Here is a 6000-nt window from a genome sequence, read left to right on the forward strand (position 1 = left end):
ACAACTAGAGCTAAAATGATACTCATGATCATTATATTGATGATCAGCCTGTTTACCACAATTATTCATTGTTTCAGACACAATGCATTATTTATTGCACTTTGACGTGGACACTAACAGAGCACTGCTCTCACTTCCATGTTGTGCTACATTCCTGCTAACGTACAAATCTGCATCAAAATAGATTTGGTTCTTCTTCAGCTGAATTCAGAGCATCTCCTAGAGGCAAAATATAAACCAAGCTGTAGCCAGATATCTCCCTCACTGACCATCTGCTCATAGACACACACTACAGCTGCTCTCTGTTTGCTGAAGCCCTCACCTGCAGGCCAGGTAGAAGCCGGCTGGTCAGCTGGGCACAGAGAAGCCTCTAGTCTCCACTCAGCTCCTGCAGCAGCTCAGACCAGTGAGTGACCTGCAGCTGCTCTACAGAGAGTGACAGAAGGCATTCTGATGTCACAGCAACACAAGCTAACACCAAGTGATTATATTTACACGCGTGTGCTGTTCATTGTGAGCAGAGGTTTTTAAAACAAAGCACTTAAATGCTTTGAATACTGCAGTCAGTCACGCTTGTTTAATTGCAGGAAGCCAAAATGGTGACTGTGATAAATATTCCATGACTTTTGCTGCCCTACAGCTGACATGTAGATCTTCCTTTTCATTGTTCCTCTCCTGATCCTCACTCATGTCGATGTGGACCAACGGAAACCAAGAAAACATACCAGCCAGTCAAAGAACACTTAAAAATGACGACCCAATAGACAGACTTCTCTTGTAGACAATCATGGAAAATGAAAGCTGCAAGTTTTCTTCTTCTAAAGAACGTTGAAGTACAACGTGTTTGAGCTGCTTTACTTTACTTCCTGTAGTGTCTGTTGATGCTGAAACGATATATCTCGCAGTCCGTAATTCTTTGTATAACCTCACCACCAAAATCACATCAGCTGCTGTCCATAAACTTTATGTAGCAATATTAGGTTGCATAAATCTTTACAGGACTTTATTACTGTAAGAAGAGCAAATATGATTTATTATTTCCACCCCTGATTACAAGCTGGTGTCTGGATACGCTCTGAACTCCAAACATATCAGCTCTAGTGTCCGACAATGAAACTCAACCGAGTCAGTCAGCAACAATCAGACTGTCATAGAATGAGCCAGTCTGGAAATGCTTAGCTATTAACCATTATATATTAAACTTCTGTTACCCTGGACATGCCCCTAATGTATGGCCTCCTGTTGTCCAGACTACAGTGTTCATACAAACAGCATCAGTTCAAATCAACATCTATGAATACTGGTGAAAAATGTGTATGCATTTATTCATTAAATGTTTTCCAGTCAGAGTAAAATCACATTTAAAACAGCAGTGCTCCCTTCATTCAGTGACAGAGGTGCGCTTCCATAATCAGAATGCAGACGCAGTCGTCTGATGTGGTTGTGTTCTGTGCTGGTCCCTCTTGTTTTAAACGAAATGATTCGAGTGTCCTGATAGGAATCTGTTAGGTGCAATAAATCCAGTGAGGGACATGCTATCACACAGTTCCAATTAACTCCAGTAAATGACTTGTTTATCATCTTTTCTTCAGTTCGGTAGCACTGGATCAGCACACAGTATGAAGGACAACAGCAGCGGTGTGGGAGGGAATTTATTGATCAACTCGTATTTATGTTTTGGTTTATTTCTCCCCAATTTACTGGAGAGACCAAAGTCCAAAGACATCAAATCACATTTCTACATGTTGCCCGTCTGACGTGTTCTGAATACAAACCGTGTGTTAACTGTCCAACAACGCCGACCCGGCCCCTCGTCTTTACAAGTCAACATGTTCTCCTCGGCCTCGTCACTCACACAACAGCAGTTTCAGAGTCAGAGCCTCTCTCCGGTGAAGGGGCATTAACTTCCAGAACATCTCCAGTGATTACATCCTGATGAGTGCATCACCTGAAATGTGGCCGTTTGATGCCGCCGGGCCTGAACTGAGGAAATCAATGAAGCATTGGACTGAACAGGCTTGTTTGCTTTCCCACCATACATCCCCCTGAGGGTCGGCCTCCACGCTCATTAATGAAGACAAACAGCCATAACGCTGATACACCGCGTATCCGGTGACAGACGGAGATATCGATCGTCTAAAGGTTATTGACTCATTAGGCGCAAGTGTCTAAATCTGAACACTTAATCCTCAGTGAACTTACTGACCAGAATGTGAACAGATAATCATAGTGTGGCCAGAAGACCTCGTCGATACTTTGGTTGAAATGTGCTGTGATTGTCTGGTGAAAGCTATGCATCTCCAGTGAAGCTGACTTTTAAGGCATGGAAGACGTTCTTCTAATCGAATGCTCATACAAGAAACTGAATCTCAAAGAATGTCTTGAATATGCAAGTCACCATGGTTACAGATGGTTTGATTCACTTCATACCCTCATGGCAGGGTGCCAGTGTCAGAATGAAGCTTCTAAGTCTGACCCAATAAATAGGGAAACACTAAAACTAGGGCTGGGACTTTTGACGCGTTAACTACAGTTAATTCATTAGAACAAAGCTAATGCATTAAAAACATTCATGGCTATCCAGGGCTGCTAGCGCTAACAGCTCCGGCGGTTTCTGTGCTCGCTGCTCTGCGTTCAGGTGGTACCGTCAGCTGGAGGTGCTTCGGCGGGATGTAAATTCTGTTTAGCACCAAACCAGGTTCTGGTCCAGGCTTCCATCAGGCAGTTTGTTTAAAATGAAACTTGGCCTCCGTCAGTCCAAGCGATGCGCTCTCATCGGGTTCCTCCATGTTTGTTGCTGTTAGCGTAGCGCTGACGCATCATGTGATCGGTGGACCATGACATCAGCGCTGACCAACGCTCCGTGTTGTCAGGATGCAAACTGAGATTAAATGCGTAAAAAAATTTTCACGCGTTATTTTTGTTGTAATTAATTAATCGTAATTAACGCGTTAAGGTATATTAGGGGTGGGACTTTATGTATATGGTAATTAACGCGTTAAAGTCCCACCCCGAGTTAAAACACCAAACAATACTTAGATGCACATTTACAGATATGAAAATTCACTGCTTTTCTATGGTGTCCATCATTTCAAAGTAACACCCTGCACTTATTTAATTACTGGGATGATAACTAAGCACAGGTCTGGACGACTTAGTTGATGAGTTGATTGACTGAAAATGAATCATTGAAGCAGCAAAGTATTGTCTAAATGCACTCCTGGTTTCTGTTCACATGTGTGATTGTGATTATGTTTGAGATGATTGTAAACGTTTTACCAGCACATTTAAAGGATTCGACCAAAAGAAAGCAATTTGAAAACGTCTCTTTACATCATTTGTGATGGTAGTTTTCACCACTTTCTAACGTTTAACAGCTCCAGATGAGTCAGAATGCTAACATTAATGAATCGACAAACACATATCAGTGAGAATAATACCGGGCAGCATCCCTGCTTGGCTCTAGCGCTCAGTGTGCCATTACTGCTGATCTTCTGAGACTCGGACTGCAACTAACAATCATTTTAATTGTGGATTAATCTGTCCTTTATGCGCAGAGTGTTTCATTAAGGTCTGACTAATGTAAACAGGCTGTAGTTCATCGCTCAAACTATTTCCAAAATGCGTTTCTAACAAGAAAAGCAGGATTGAGTTACCGTGAAAACAATTAACAATCATCTGACCTGAACATTCAACATGTAGTCAGATATTATGAGACGTTATCAAATGTTAGTTTATCTAATTAACAGGTTAATGAGCTCCATGACCTACAATCACTGAAGAACGGGAGCCGCGTGAAGGACCGGCGTCCTCCCGGCGCTCGCTCCCGCGGCTCGCTCGCGGCGTGTCACCGTGCAACTGTTGCCGCTCGGCGCGTGCCACTGGATGCATCCGCGTGCTCACTGCCGGCACGCGCACCAACTATAATAAGCATCTTAAAAAAAAAAAAAAAAGACAATCAGGGCCAGACTGTTTATCCCGGTCCGGTCCAGGAGAACCCCCAGAGGAGACCTTGGCCGACCCCGTGTGCGGTGAAGCCTCTCCGCCGGTCCGGAGCCTTTAAAGCGCCGCTATGCTGCTTTCTGTACGTTTGGACGGAACACAGTAAATGTGCTGCGTTGCTACCCGCACTCCGGATTACCACACACACACACACACACACACACACACACACACACACACACACACGCTACACAAAGGCCTCGGTGGATATTTAAGCACAAGGACTTTCTAAGGTTATGATAACAAGTGGAAACTAGACACTAACGGTGCTGAAGCTCGGTGAGGGGACGCGGGTTAAAGCAGCAGCACCGCCGGAGCGCCGAGCTGAGCTCGTCACTCACTCACCTGATGCAGACAGGCTTCCAACTGCTGCCTCCAGGACCAGTCAGTCCATGAACCCGGAGCAGCGAAGCCCCGGTGCTGCTTCACAGGGAGACGGCGGTCCGGAGGGCGCTCATCACAGCTCCACTGGCGCAGAAATGCCGCTCACTCGCTCCGTGGAGTTGCAGCTTTATCGGGATGCTTCAGCTGTCAGCCCCGGAGAGCAGCGGCAGCAGCTGAGCCCGTGTGCGTCCTCCCGGCAGGACGAGGACTTAAATCTCAGACAGGTTTGTGGCTGCGTCGCCACACAGCAGCCGGAGTCTCATTAAAGCAGCGGCGGCTCTGGATTACTGTGACCAGCAGGCAGCGACGCTCGGTCGGAGGGAGAAACTGGCGCGACGGCGGCAGACAGCGGCAGCGCGGAGGCTCACACGGCGCTCCGCTCCGGCTCGGCTCCGGGAAAACACCTTCCGAGCGTCCGGCAGACTTTAAATCCGTTCCCCTGATATATCCCAGCAGCACCCAGGTCCTGGTTGTGTCTGAGTTTTCGGCCTCAACACAGCAGCTCTTTCTTCCTGACAAGCAGCCAGCGTCCAATCAGAGCCCGGCGCTGAGAGACGGGCCGCGGGAGAAGAAGGAGTGGATCCGCGCGGAGCGGAGTCTCTGCTGGACCTGAGCCGGAAGCAAAGGCTGCTCACAGCCCCGTTAGCCCAGAGCAAGCAGGGAGCCGTGGGCCGCAGTGTGCACACTTACATTCACATTTATTTGGGGATATACTGTCTAATAGAAACTGCAGCATTCAAAGCTTTGAAGCAGAGATGTTCAGAGTCCTTCCAGAGCCAGGAGCCTGATCAGCCCTCAGCAGCAGCCCTGGAGCCCATCACAGGGATGTGGACATAGTCACAGAACAGGACCTCCATCCAGTAACTGCTACTTTTCTGACAGAACTTTATGACACAGGCTCTGGCAGACTCTTGAGCACAAAGGAAACCATGAATTGGCGCTGGGCGAAGGCAAGCAGCAGGCCGAGCCACCGCACCCAGCTTATAGGGAACCACTACGGAGGGTTCCTCCATCTTTGTGTACAGTATGTGGTTCTTGTAAAGAAAACTATGAGGAAACTATCATTGGAGTGAAGTGAAAGTCTCCTCTCTGGACTTCAGACGCCTCAGATGTGTAGCGTTAAAGTCACTGACACCAAACACACCCGTCTTTACTCCTAGTTATTGATCTCCTCCACCTGGAATACTCTGACCTGGGATAGAAGCTTAGCCACCATTTTTCTAAGTTTTCCACATGTGACACATTCAGTGTAGAGGTCAATGACGTAGCTGTGATTAAATTAAAGCAGCACCTGTTGTGCTTCTTTTTTGTTGCAATGGAATTTGGAGCTCGAGCTGACAGCATCCAGCTGAGGCACTGACTCACTGTTACTAGCTGGTTGTTCAGTGCAGATTCTAGATTTGATCAGGCAGAACTCCATCCATCCATCCATCCGTTATCTATACACATTATCTATATACAGAACCCGGAGAGAACCCACGCTGCACGGGGAGAACATGGAGACTCCACGCAGAAAGATCCCGGGTGTCCTCACCGGGACGCCAACCGATGACCTTCTAGCTGCGAGGCGACGGTGCTAACCACTGAGACACCGTGCAGCCCTCAGGCATACCT

At 47.1% G+C, this 6000-nt stretch overlaps 1 protein-coding gene across 1 annotated transcript in view; it reads right to left on the reverse strand.

Annotated features, from left to right (window-relative positions):
- The window catches only part of large1 (LARGE xylosyl- and glucuronyltransferase 1), a 126834-nt gene extending 121041 nt beyond the window's left edge, over positions 1 to 5793 (reverse strand). The window contains exon 1 of the mRNA XM_008290329.1: positions 4348 to 5793. The gene's annotated coding sequence lies outside the window, so the exon portion shown is untranslated. The remainder of the gene's footprint in view (positions 1 to 4347) is intronic.
- Between the last annotated feature and the right edge of the window lie 207 nt (positions 5794 to 6000).

Source organism: Stegastes partitus, unplaced genomic scaffold, assembly GCF_000690725.1.
Source record: "Stegastes partitus isolate 25-593 unplaced genomic scaffold, Stegastes_partitus-1.0.2 Scaffold15, whole genome shotgun sequence".
Taxonomy (NCBI): domain Eukaryota; kingdom Metazoa; phylum Chordata; class Actinopteri; family Pomacentridae; genus Stegastes; species Stegastes partitus.